A 13,709-nucleotide genomic window follows, 5' to 3' on the forward strand; every position below is an offset into this window, starting at 1 on the left:
TTCTATAGATTTCCAGCCCGGGCCCGAGCCTGACTCCACCAGCCCGGACCAGCCCGTACCCGACTGTTTCCATGCTCAGGCCCGGTCCCGGCCCGCCTCTGCTATGTGTTCTCGAGACACGGAGGCGTATTTAGATTTATTAAAGAGCACAAATGGTACTGTGACTTTACCCGTAAGGTTTGTCTGCGCAGTGTGATGACATGTTGCACATGCTGCAGGGTAGGAATGCGGATAATTTGGACCACCTGGGGTTCTCTTGACGTGCGCTATGCTCTGGTCTCTGCTCTGGTCTCCCTTCAAATCCACGTATTGAAAGAGCACAGCGCAGCGAGGAAAAGGACGTAGCTAATTGGTGGAGTGTGAGGACGTACGCTCTGTGTTTTACAGGCTGTGTTTCTCTGCCGGCAAGCCGCTGTGTGCTTGGTGCTTGCTTGCTTGGGAAGGCAGCGCGCAGTGACGCGTGGGCGATATGTATGTACCTTGCGGATCTAGAGAGACTCATTTCCGTTCTATTGAGCACTCATCGGTGTTATTTCCGCGTCTCGAACTCTCACGCGAATGAAATATGTCAGAACACCTAACCTAACTGACCCTCGCACAGGACTCTCACGGGAACGAAACATGTCCCAACACCTAACCTAACTGACCCTCGTGCCGGACTTGTTTAGCGCGCCCGCCACACCAAATGTCCCCAAATGTGTGTGAGTGCACGTGTGAAATCCGTGCCCATTACACGAAATAAGCATGATCACATATAGAAAAAGGATAGTTCTCGGATGAGAATACCATGATACACCATACTCAATGAAAACAAAAGTGACATTAAAATTCAGCTGTCCACCAAGGAACTTGTGTTCGAGACGTACAGCCAAGGTGTGATTGCCCAATTGAAGCGTAGGGTCAGGAAATATACCCCGTTTTCTGACAAGAGGACTATACAAATTGTTTTCTCTGGAGAAAACTTAAAGCCATTTTCAATAGATGATCTTGCTACCCAAAGAACACACACGGTCCTGAGGATGTCCTCAAAGTGTCATCGTGTCCTCCCTTCGATATGAATCCGCAGAACGTCCTGAGGACGATACTCGCCGACTGTCCGTGAATAGTCATTCAAGTCCGTCCAGTGCGCGTCCCTGTGGGTAACTGACTGGATGAGAAATATGATTTTGTACAGTTTGCCTGCTAAGATTCCCCAAATACCGAGTGATGCATTTGTTTTGTTTTTGGGTCGATCTCTGGGGCTGAATGGCATTTGTCATAAACAAAGTGTGGTCCTGTGTAAAATTCCTCTTCCCGAAAAAATGTGACTGTCTATGACACAGGGAGCATTTACCACGAAAAAGACAGAAATGCGCGATTATGTTGCATTGTTTTTTACCTCCGAAGGTTCAACCGAATGTCTCAAACCAAATGGAATAAGAAACACAGGATTTGTATCGATGGGGAGTTAACACTCTAAGCAATTCCTCGTTTGTTGTATTATTTGTTTGCGTAATCGAATTAAACTTAGCAGCTCACCCTTCGTTTTTAATTTCGAAGCGACTTGCTCCCGAATTTACGGGAGGACGCGTAACAAGAAATAAATAGTATCCGTTTCTGTTCGGAGGGAAAGTCCAGTACACCTTTCGAAGTGAGTTTCTCGGACACAGTGCTCCTGGAAATATTTTTTTTTCTGAATCTGTGATATTTCTTTCTGCTTGCTTTTTAAACCACAGCGCTCTTTGTGCGTTATGAGAAATACGCTAATCAAATAAAAAGGAGCAAACGAAAAGCTGGTGACTAAGGTTCAACAAGTGCCGGAAAGTGAAAAACGGGCTTGTACTCAAAATGGGCCACCTTTCTCAAAATAAATAAATAAATTATCACTATAAGATATGTTGTTTTGCTCCTAAGACACTACTGATGGTGGTTTTGGGACAATTCCTGAGTAGCTTCTGGGGATGGCCCGAGGCTTTACATTTTAACGCTTTTCTGACAAACTGAGGGCCATACGGGGATGTCCGAGGGATGTTATTCCTGTCCTAATGGAACATCCCAGGGATGACCTGGGGATATCATTGTGTTTTGGGGGTAGTTTATCGATGGTGAGCTCGATTTGTTTCTCGCAGAGATAAATAGATTTGATGAACTACATGATGATACTTGAATGTCATGAACATACAACGAAAAATTTACCATTGGGGGAATAACAACAACAAAAAAATGTATCTTTACAATAAGAAGCGTCACACTTAAAACAGCCCCTTATGGACCCCATGTTCGTGGGTAAAAAGTCGCGATACAGCGGTACCGAACCGAACTCTAAAGATCCTTCCTCAAAAAAAGTTTGTGATACAAAGCAAGAGACGCCCACGTACACGAAGAGCATAGAGATAAGATATATAAGTTTAACTGGGTTATGGTGTATTGGAGCTATAGAAGGCTGCCCTGAGCGCCTGCAGCTCCCGTTCGTACGCGTTCATTAGGAGGGATGGAATTTAGAAGTGGTCTTTTACACCGCTATGTTTTAGGAAAGTGCAGAGCGCTTTCAGTGGTTTGGATTGTTGTTGCTTTGTAGGCCATCTTCCGGCAATCTTGCAAAAGGAGAAAGGCCTGTTGTCCAGTGCCGCTAGAACCTGTTGGAGCTCAAGTCTGGCTTAGCCATATTTTGCGTGATGCATGATTATGAGGTGCATATCCTCTGCGACTTTGTATCGTTTGCAAAGGTTTGAGTCGGAGAGTCTTAGCTGGTGCCTTGTAGTTCCTGTGTGCAAACGTCTAACCACTATGTGTACATATAGCTCTGGGTGAGAAATGGACCTTAAGTCAACCTTCCCAATTTCTGTGTAGACATCACGATGCCCTTCTGTTTGGAGTTGCCAAAATCTGTGATAGCTGTATGCATTTTGAATTGATGTGTCATTAAACCTGATATGGTTTATTTTTCTCTCTTCTTTTCTGCTATTGTTGCCCTGGGTGACTGATATGGTTAGGACAAGGAAAGGGAAAGAAAATACAGCACGAACGAAGTGTCTGAATGTAAGCATGTCATGGGTAATTATTCACTGCTTATTATTCATACTGCTGATATAATCTCTGACTTAATTTATTTACAATCGTAGTAGTCCGCGTAACAGATGGATGGCATCGACCGTCTCTATCGTGGCGTAATTTTGGAGACACAGGGACCTATGGGAGTTACACTACCTGGTTAGATATACCTTGTGTGCACCATGTGATCTACTGGTGATATAGGTGGAGCATAACTGTGATGATCCAGTGAACAGCTATGCGTTCCTATACATTGCTGTGCAACTTGCGATCATCTGGGCTGATGCTTGTGCTCGCGTATTTGATGACTACTTCCAGGCAGTTTTGTGGTTGGGAAAGAACAGCACCAATTAATTGCTGCTCCCAAAGCATCTATAGTGACAGTTGTTGGAGCTTTAGGTTTGAAATGAGCCAAGAGTGGGGCTTTGGACACTGCAAGGTGAGGAGTCTGGAAGGCTTCTTCATACTGTTCTCTCCAGGCAAAGTTAATCGACTTAATCATGGTTTCGAGTGGAGCTGCAACCCTGGAAAAGCTGGGAATAAACGATAGAAGTTTGCGGTCTGGACCTATGAAATAACTTCTTTCTGGGTATATGGGCAGGAGATTCGGATCATAGTTTCCACTCAGTAAGGGCCTGGCTATTTCCCTTCACTCGAGAGAACAAATCCTAGGAACAAGAGACAATTGATGTTCTGACGCTAGAACACATATGAAAAGGACAATTAATTGCCCTTCCTATATGTGTTCCTGCCTCAGAACACCAATTTTCTCTTGTTCAACTGATGCAGCTTGCGTCGATCCCGTCGTATGAATGTGTGTATGAGTGAGAAAAAATGTAAGAATGAAAGGGGGATGAGTGTGAGGGAGTGGATGACTTGTCCTTTCCGATGATGCGCCCTTGTAAGTCGCTGGGAAGGTGTGTTAGCCTAGCTCAGTGGCACAGCCCTGGACCGGTAATTCAGGAGGTGTGGGTTTGAGTCCTGCAGCTGGCTAACCTTTTCAGTGACTTCCATTGTTCATCATTACATGCAAGGAATCTGATGCTGGGAAAGCGAAAATGGCACTTGTTTAGCAAAACATTCAGACCATTATACTGCAAGGGATGAAGGATCCTATCGAGAAGGGTCTTGAAAGTGCCAACGGAGTTAGCATAGGTGCCAATATCGTCCCAATAAGCACAGATGACGTGCTTGCCAGTATGAGGCTGGAGGTCTTGAAAAACAAACTGCATGATACATTGAAAAGACTGGGAACGTCTTGGATGTCATCCGCATGAGGCAAAGGTTGGACAACACTGATTGTACCTTCAGTCAAAGGCACATAGTTCACAAAAGTTGTTTTTATTAACCTTGGTGAAGACGATGATGAGGAATGCCCAGGGGCCTAAAGCATAACGTATGATGTCTTGAGACAGGAGTTTTTTTCTGTTCCTCCAGAAATTTTCGGTAATTCGAAGTGTAGTGGTACGGACTGCGGCTATAAGGCGTGGTATTCAGCAAAAGGTCAACATGGTGTTCAATGCCCATGCAGTGGCCTACACATCGTCATGGCGGGAGAAGATTTGATGATGACCTATCACGATGGACTGAACTACTGACTGTTGGGTTGATGACAGGAGAGCTCCGATTGTGGCTGGTGGAAACTCACTATGGATTGGAAGGATCACTTGGGAGGACTGAGGGCGGGCCATAGAACAAAAGCACTCGGATGCCAAATGTCCCTTTTTTTTTTCATTTGTAGCACATACTGGTAGATATATCTTGTCCTCTACGAAACACTGGGGCCGCGCATAGGTCAGAAATTGCCTTGTATTTCGCTTCCTGTTCAGCAGTAGGCAAGGTAGAGATACGCAGGCGACAAGCAAGCAGAGAGTTCGTGTTGCCATTCATAAGAGATGCAAGTGTGTGACCAGGGTGATAGACGAAGACATCCCAAGAAAGCAACGTCAGATGGCTGACAGTTGGCAAAAACTCGGATGCCAACTGTCCAACGACTCTTTGGCCAACCAACGTTGGCGCAACATAGCGTAGGCATAGTAGTAGGCAGGACGAAAGGTTGGTTAAAACCTGGCCAAAGTGTTTGGGACAAGGTTGCCCAAAGAGTGATTTATTGCCTACGCCTGTTTGTTCTCCCCCACCTCAATATACCCCACTTCACCCAGAAACCGGCATGCACCTGGCACCAGCGTATACTTGGCTTGCTCGACTGCATATCTTACGCGTTGTTTTTGAACACATATTGTAGTCGCCATTTGGCACTCGTGGGCTCTAGTGCAGGTAAAACATTTATGGACCAAGTGGAAAAAAAATGTCACCTACAAAAATACCTAGTCAAAAAAAAATGAATGGGTCCAGGTGGAAAATTCCGAATTGGTACCAACTGGTCGTGCTCAATTGGTTCCAGTTGTGTTTTCGGCAACCCATTGGTCTCATCCAATTGGATCCAACTGGCGCCCCCATTGCAATTGACTAGCATACCAACATTTACCAATTGAAAACATACTGGCCTCCCAGCTCGATCCAATGGGTTCTAGCCAACTGAACCGTTTGGACTAGCTGGTGCCAACTGGCCTCCCAGCTCGATCCAATGGGTTCTAGCCAACCGAACCATTTGGACCAGTTGGTACCAACTGGCCTCCCAGCTCGATCCAATGGGTTTTAGCCAATCGAACCGTTTGGTCCAGTTGGTGCCAACTGGCCTCCATAGTGATGCAAAACTATCGATGAAAACTATGAAAACACTATCGATAGTCGGCTATCGATAGTACTCTCGATAGTTTTACGATTTGTGACCATCTATAGTACAATTGATAGTTCTACTACATGCGACTATAGATAGTACTATCGATAGTTTTACGACATGTGACCATCGATAGTACTACCGATAGTTTTACTACATGCAACTATTGATAGTACTATTGATCGCTTTACTACATGCGATCGTCGATAGTACTATCGATAGTTTCACGACATTTGACTATCAATAGTTGGTGATCGATACTTAACTATCGACAATTTTAGGACATTTGACTATCGATAGATACAGGCAGTTTAGCGACGCTTCACTTTGTTCGGTTATAGGTTTATTTCCCGTAATACACGAAACACTTGGTTTCTGGCGCCAGGAGCGAACCACCACCGACTGCGCCGCGCATACTTCACACTTACGGGTGGAGGAACTTTCGCTACTCATAACCATGGTTGCTTACTTAGCTTTGCGTTCAATGAAGGGCCTGCAATGACGGGAGTACATCCAGCTGTCTAATCTAGATTAACGAATATCAGCACAAAATAAGTGTGTATTACATCAACAGAGATTTCAGAGTTACTCATCCTCGTCAGAATCTCAGAATGTGAACAGAAACTGGGTACAGCACTTTTCGTTTTAGAAATTGGAGGCTCTTGTCCTAAGGCATGTGCTAAAATAGATTGAAACTTAGTCCTGTGTAAGCCAGTAATTCTGGTGGACAAATATGAGCATGTCTACTTTCTTTCCCTTCAGTCTGCTGTGCCTGTCCGAGATTATCTGCCCTGCAGCAGAGAACACATGCTCTGCTGGTACCGATGTAGGTGGAACACACAGGTACTTAAAGGCTACCTCGCAGACCGGCGTTGCAGAACTGTAGCTGGACCTCCAGAATTCCAAAGGATTGCTGTTCCTCGGCTGTAGTTTGACCTCGAGGTACTGTCGTAGCATGAGCTCTGCATTAGAGGTTGGAGTCAATGGCGTGTGGCCTTCCTCGTCCAGGAATCCTAGAATCCGAACTTTTTGCGTAGATTTGTGTTCCTCTGAAGTTTCGAGACCTACAGCAGGACTGGCCACAGCACTGACACTGCTTTGAGAGATTCGTGCACTGAGTTCATCAACCAGGCCTTCCCTGATACGGTCCGAGTTTGCCCTGTTTAGAAATGCTCGTTCCTTCATTCGTGGAGCCAGCATGGCTGCGAATGATGTTAAGTTCCTCTCTTCATAACTGTCCATTCTTCGATGCAGAGAAGAAACCAACTCTTGAAGCACAATTTTAGCCATTGTCGTTTTCAGTGCAGGCTCAATGCGCTCTTCGATCTCTGTGACGATAGCGAATGACCAAAGAAATCGTTGTGTACTGATCTCCGGACATCAGTTTTGTAGCCTCTTCAAACGGTTCTAGAATCGCCACAACATCCTCGATGAGCATGACGTCTTCTGCTGACAAAGGGCTTGGTGCGCGAGGTAACTTCGACGGCATCAGAGTAAGGGCCTCCCCAACTTCTGGGGTCCTCTTCAGCATGTAAAAGATACTGTTCCACCGTGTTGGAGTTTCCTTTACGAGTTTTAGTTGGGGTACCTTACCAATGCGCTCTTGTTCTTCTCGGAGCTTGGCGGTAGAAACTGAACTTGACCTCATGTGACGCACAATGTTTTTGCATTTTAACAGCACAGTGTTTAGCTCGTCACTGCTTTTTAGACCATCTTGGACTGTTAGGTTCAGTGTATGAGCGAAGCATGGTAGGTGATCTATACCAAGCAATCTCGCTGCAAGAATCATCCTCTTGTCATTGTCGGTGACAAGAGCAACGATTGTATAGCAGATACCCCAGTCGTCAGCCACATCTCCGATAGCCTGAGCAACGTTCTCTGCAGTATGAGACCCGTGAAAAACGGTTGTCGACAGCATGCCAGACCGCATAACCGTCTCTTGCAGAAAATGGCAAGTGACAGTGATGTAGCTATCAGTTGTGCATGATGTCCACATGTCTGCTGTTATGGCACAATTCCTTGCCTTCATAAGAATGACGCGGAGTTTGTCCTTGGCTTCGCCATACAGTGTGGGTACAATAGCCTCAGAAATTTGCGTTCGAGTTGGCAGCTCGTATCTGGGGTCTAACATGTGGCAGAGATCTCAAAAACCCTTGCCGGCGACAATCGAAAATGGTTGCATGTCTCTTGCTATAATCAAAGCTAACTGCTTGTCAAGCTTCTTTTTCTTTTCACTCTGATTGATTGATTTTAAAAGAAAAAAATGTCTTTTCACTCTCATCCCCGTACTTTCTGAGTTTTTCTGCTACAAAGGAATGTAGCTTGTGTTGTTTTTGTCTTGATGGACCAGCCACAGTAGCACACGGGTGTGATACTTCTTCAGGCTCCTGTACTCCTCGATTCTTTGTAAAACAACAAACTAGAATGGCTTTGCTTCATATGGTCTCTTAAATTGGAAGTATTTCCGCTGGTCTTATGCTCCTTGTTGCACAATGTGCACTTCGCAAATCCAGATGCCGCATCTTTGACGAAGTAATCCCAAATCTCCACTTTACATTTCGATGTCACATGACCTCTCGAAGTCTCATCTCGGTGCGTGTGTGGTGTGGAATGTGCCGCAGCAGCAAAGCAAACCAGGGTAGGCATTCGATGGCAACTGATCGCACTAGCGCTCACGGTTGATGGCTTTAATGGACTGCGACGCGCAGTTTACAATGGCGCTGTTCCATGAGAGCTGAGTTGCTGAGTGGGTGGGACTGTTCGTTGAGGTTCTTCGTCGTCTGTCAAAATTACTCTTCATAGGCTTGTTGTAGTCGAAAGTCGCCTTGATACCTTCACGATAGTGACCTTTGATAAGATACTATCGATGGTCGACTATTGATAGTTCTCTCACTATCGATAGTTTTCTTACTATCGATAGTTTCTCACTATCGATCGTTCGATAGTACTATCGATAGTTCTGCATCACTTGCCAGCTCGATCCAATGGGTTCTAGCCAACCGAATCGGCTGGACCAGTTGGTGCCGACTGGCCTCCCAGCTCAATACAATGGGTTCTAGCCAACCGAACCATTTGGACCAGTTTGCACCAACTGGCTTCCCAGGTCGATGCAATGGGTTCCAGGTAACCAAACCATTTGCACCAATTGGCACCAACTGGTCTCCTAGATGTTGTGTTTCATCTCAGATAGCCCTGAGTGGTGACGTAGAAGAGTGATGCGAAGGGATTTTATGGCTTTATTTCCATGCGGCCACGGCCGCCATCATGACACACACACAACACACCGAAGACCCCACCTCGGGACCCCTAGCGGCGTTTTTTGCAAAAACGAAACTGAAACGAGTTAATACATCACACATTCCCCCACACTTAGCCAATAACATAGTCCTTCTGCCAGAGGGGTCGACGACGTTCTCGGACAAACCGGCTTGGATCCAAATAAGTCACTTGTGAATCGGAGTGGACACTCTGAGCGGGTGGAACCGGTCGTTCACCCTGTTGCACATCTTCCTGGTCAGGGGTGAGCACTCGAGGTGAACTCCAAGTGGTATGGGGCAGCACACGTTCTAACAGATTGTACGGAGAAGTCACCAAACTTGCCACGCAACGACGGATATGGTCCAAGTGTCTGCGTTGTTTCCCAGAATCCATGTCGATTAGCCATGAACGCTGTCCGAGTCGTTTCAATAAAGTTCTGGGAATCCAGTCTGGAGCCCCACTGAAGTTGCGTATGACGACATGCTCATGCGGGCTATATCTTCTGTACTTAGGAATACCTTGGTGATTGAAGCTCTGCATTCTTTTAGGTTTCAGGAGATGGAGTGCGGAGGCAAGTTCTCGGCCGAACATCAGAGACGCGGGTGTCTTACGTGTTGATGAATTTATAGTAGTGTGCTGCTTAAGAGGCCATACCAGTCGGGGAGCAACTCCGATTCACGATTTTCCTGATTCTAGATGGCGCCACGCTCGCCGTCCTTAACACGCCGTTCGCCTCCGACTCCCGAAATAATCCCCATTGTGCATGGTTGACCTCGCGAGTATAAGGCAGCCCGCGCAATCTGCACTGTTTGTCTAGAGGTAAAGTGTCGGACTTTGCCACGAAAAGTCTGCAGTTCGATTCCAGACATTCACGTCTTCTTGCTAGTCTCCTATTGCTATATGAGTACTTTATTTTTATTTTGTTGTTATATATTTATGCTACAATTATTGTTTTCACAAGTTACTGGCGCCGGTACTGACTCATTATGGAATTTGTAGTTGCTCTTCGTATTGTTTTACTAGTGCATACTAACTGTATGCTGACGTACAAGTGTGATCGGATAGTATGGATGCCGATATCTCGGAGGCTCTCAACTGGATCTACCAGCGGCTGTAAATTAGGCAATAAACATTGCCTGCACACAGCGCTACAATGCCAGTCTGGAAAATCTAGTGCTCGAAACGGTCTTCTTTTTTTTTTCTGCACTCGCTTACATGCAGTTTACCTTGATAATAACTCTATTATTCATGCAAAAATGACATTTTGATATGTATATTTCTGGTGAGTAAGCATTATCAAATATCTGAATTAGTTTACAAGGTGTCCTCTTTTTTTTTCTGGACGCCAAGAGGAACGATTCGACAGAAAATAGAAGGACACAGAGTAGAAAAATAACAATAGTCACCTGACAACATAACAGGTTCTTGTTTGAGTGTTGCAAAAAAGTGCAGTTCGGCATCCTTATTATGTGGGACAGGATAATATATGTTTTCTTTTCTGTTTTTAGAAGAACTTCTGAAGCGTAAATTTTTACTCCAGATTTCGTTGTGCTGGATGCTGAGGTCTGAGTTAATTCAATCCAAGCTTGAAAACGTGAAATTCGGTCGTGGAAAAGCTGATGAACTGGACACCATGTGAGCCAAATTTATGCGTATTTTAGGAAAATCACTATTCTTCAAGGGCAACACAGATGCAATTACAAAGTTGGGGTTTCCAGAGATGAATATGAGCGCTAGTTGCCAAATGAAGGAATGATCACGGAGAAGTCGTTTCATATAATCAAAGCTCGCCCGAGATGCCGGGTTTTTGCTCCCCGGAAAAAAATGTCCCCATGAGAAATCGTCTCCGCAAGAACGAAAGCCGTTTGATCGAACGCGGGACATTTGGTCGAAAGCCATTTCATCGAACACCGTTTGATCGAAACGGCAACGGTCATTTGATTGATTTTTTATTGCTTCGTTTGGAGCAGATGCATACTCTATACGAGATTGAACTAATGTTTTATATGGCTGTTAATACAATATCTGTATTTTATACTATGGCGAAATTTCCTTCTTAGGATTCAATCTTCGAGTGCCTTTCGTGCACATATCGCTATCCCATTTCGGATCCCAGCAATGAAAAAGGGTGCCCAGAGGAAGCACAGACTATTGGCTGCTCCCAACTTGAAGACATTTTCTTCGGTGTGTGTTCTACTGCTACACGGGATACTTCCGCATTGTTCTATTCAATTCAATTCAATTTTATTCGATTTTATTTCCTTTCGGATGGAGAGAGTAAAAAGCCAGAAGGCTGTGCTGTTCGTGAATGACAAAGGTCTGCAAATAACCAGTGGGTCTGCCCCCTTTAGCTGAAAAAAAAGAGCAAGAAACAAACAAACAAAAGGAGAGGACACTGATTACCTCATGCTCTATATGTTCGAGTCAAAACTTACAGAAAAACAGATGCTAAGAACATGCTGCGAGCTTCCAACTCCCTTCGAAAAAACGTCTTTCGAACAAACGGCGTCGATCAACCGGCTTTCGATCGAACGGCTTGCGACCAGCGGTCTTCGATCAAACGCCTTCTACAAACAGCTTAGGATTTCGGAATAACTCCTTGAACTCCATCTTTATGTATAAATGAACAAGATAAATCAAAGGAAGTTGACGTGCTACGAGGTCTCGGAGCACGATTTCCGTCTCATAATTCCGGTGATTATTACCCGGAAACTTCAGTACTATATTTTTAGACACTCCTTGGTTTTCACAGGCTACTTCACATTACACCAGACCTTTCATTCAGCATAGACACTAGTTCAGCTGAGAATCCCCAGTGACCCGGAGCTTTTCATTATCTTCCTCAGAAGGCCTCTCTTTGTTCGCCGTGCAAAGACAGATCGGTACAGGTTTGGATCACCAACGTGCAACTAGCAAGGATTGTCGAAAGCTGGAAAATCCAGGGAACCGGTATCGAAAAATTGACCGTATCTCAAAATAACGTGATCGAAGTCCCCGTCGAAAAATAAACTACTGTAAATAAATGTTATCTGGCTATTTCTGCGCGGAAACTACCAAAGCCCCCTTAGACTAAACTGAACATGAAAATGCAAACACCGAACCAGACTTGTACACGTTACCAAAAAAAAGGAACTAAATACCGTTACTCGTTACCACGAAAAAAAGGAACTAAATACGTTACCCGTTACCAAAGTAACAAAAGGAACGCGTTCCCGTTACTCGATAGTAACGAGTTACTTTTACGTTACCACGCTATAAGAGCCACAACCATGTCAAAATTGACACGTGCTTCATTTGGTCCGACAATTTCGGAATTCGCTTTGAAGAATGGTTGGTACACGAAATGGGCATGGGTTTTTTTTTTTTTGTGCGTTTGCTCGAGAGAGCCTCTGCGGCAAGAGTGAATAATTGCTGTGGAAAGGCATGGTTGCACCAAATACAGCCACCTTTCCCAAGCAGCAAAATGTACTGAAAGTCGAGTGCAATAGGGGTGGACGCGTAGGTGGAAGGCCTTGAACAAACTCATGAAACTAAAGAACATTGATAAGACACATACCGTCTACCCCTGTTGCACCCGACTTTCAGTACATTGTGCTGCTTGGGTTGTTTGATACCACAATCACATGTGTTGGATGCGCCTGATCTTGCGAGGCTGAATTTCCTTTTTTTTTTTGTTGTTGTTGTTGTTCTTTGAATTCAAGGACAACAGCTGCTTTTATTCCCTTATTTTGGCACCACTGTTAGGAGGCTACACGACGTCAGCGCGATATTGTGCGTTTATGCAAACTGATAAATGCTACACCAACGTCTACAAGCCGTTGTATAAGCTGGCTCTTTGCATGGCTAACCTTTCCTTTCTTTTAGTAAACATAACCCCCCCCCCCCCGTTGTAACCACCAAAACAGCCAGGGTTCTCAGGTTCTCGGGCTACCCACTCACAACACGGCATTGGCTCCACGAGGTATTCGATTGATGCGTGGAAAACAGTGCCTTTAACGTATAATCCTCGATACGGTAACTGCTACAGCGGTTAGATATTGAAGACGCTTACAATGAGCACACTTCTCCAAATTCGAATGCGACGAGTGGGATGCACTCGGTCATTTTAGATTGGGAAGGTAAAGAAAACACCAAAATACTACATTCCCGTCACCATTTTCCGCCTTCACCCTGAACATCTCGTCCAACCCAGGCCACACTCACGTGATTATCGTCTGTGCCATCTTATAATCCAACGAGTGATCCTCACTGGAGCCACAAGTGTGGCGGTGGGAGCGAAAATACAGGGACTAAGGTTAATTCCCGGGATACGCTGCTAGGCAAATGACACGCGCGAGCTGCATATAATACACTCGGGATTTCGTTGTCAACGACGGGTGGACCCACTTTACAGCAACACGGCGAATCAGCAGAGGATGACAATGCCATCTCAGGATCCGAGTTTCGGCGAGCTTAGTTACTCTAATATATCCATTGGCAGCTGCTGGGAGATAACACCGCCACCCACAAACAAATCCAGAGTATTTTTCCAAGAATGCTTTCATGGTCAATGACACGACCGGGAAGTGTTGTGGCATTCGTCATGCCGGTCACCTTAGGATTGAACAAAAGAATGACTGTTGAGTGTTGACCAGAGGCTCCCAGGAGCTGAACATCCAGGTCAGGTCACCTCGTGTTTAGA

At 45.2% G+C, this 13,709-nt stretch overlaps 1 pseudogene; it reads right to left on the reverse strand.

The window, feature by feature from the left end:
- Nucleotides 1-6,466: 6,466 nt before the first annotated feature.
- Nucleotides 6,467-7,766, reverse strand: LOC135384510 (zinc finger BED domain-containing protein 4-like; annotated as a pseudogene).
- Between the last annotated feature and the right edge of the window lie 5,943 nt (nt 7,767-13,709).

This window comes from Ornithodoros turicata, chromosome 2 (genome assembly GCF_037126465.1).
Source record: "Ornithodoros turicata isolate Travis chromosome 2, ASM3712646v1, whole genome shotgun sequence".
NCBI classification, from domain to species: Eukaryota; Metazoa; Arthropoda; class Arachnida; order Ixodida; family Argasidae; genus Ornithodoros; species Ornithodoros turicata.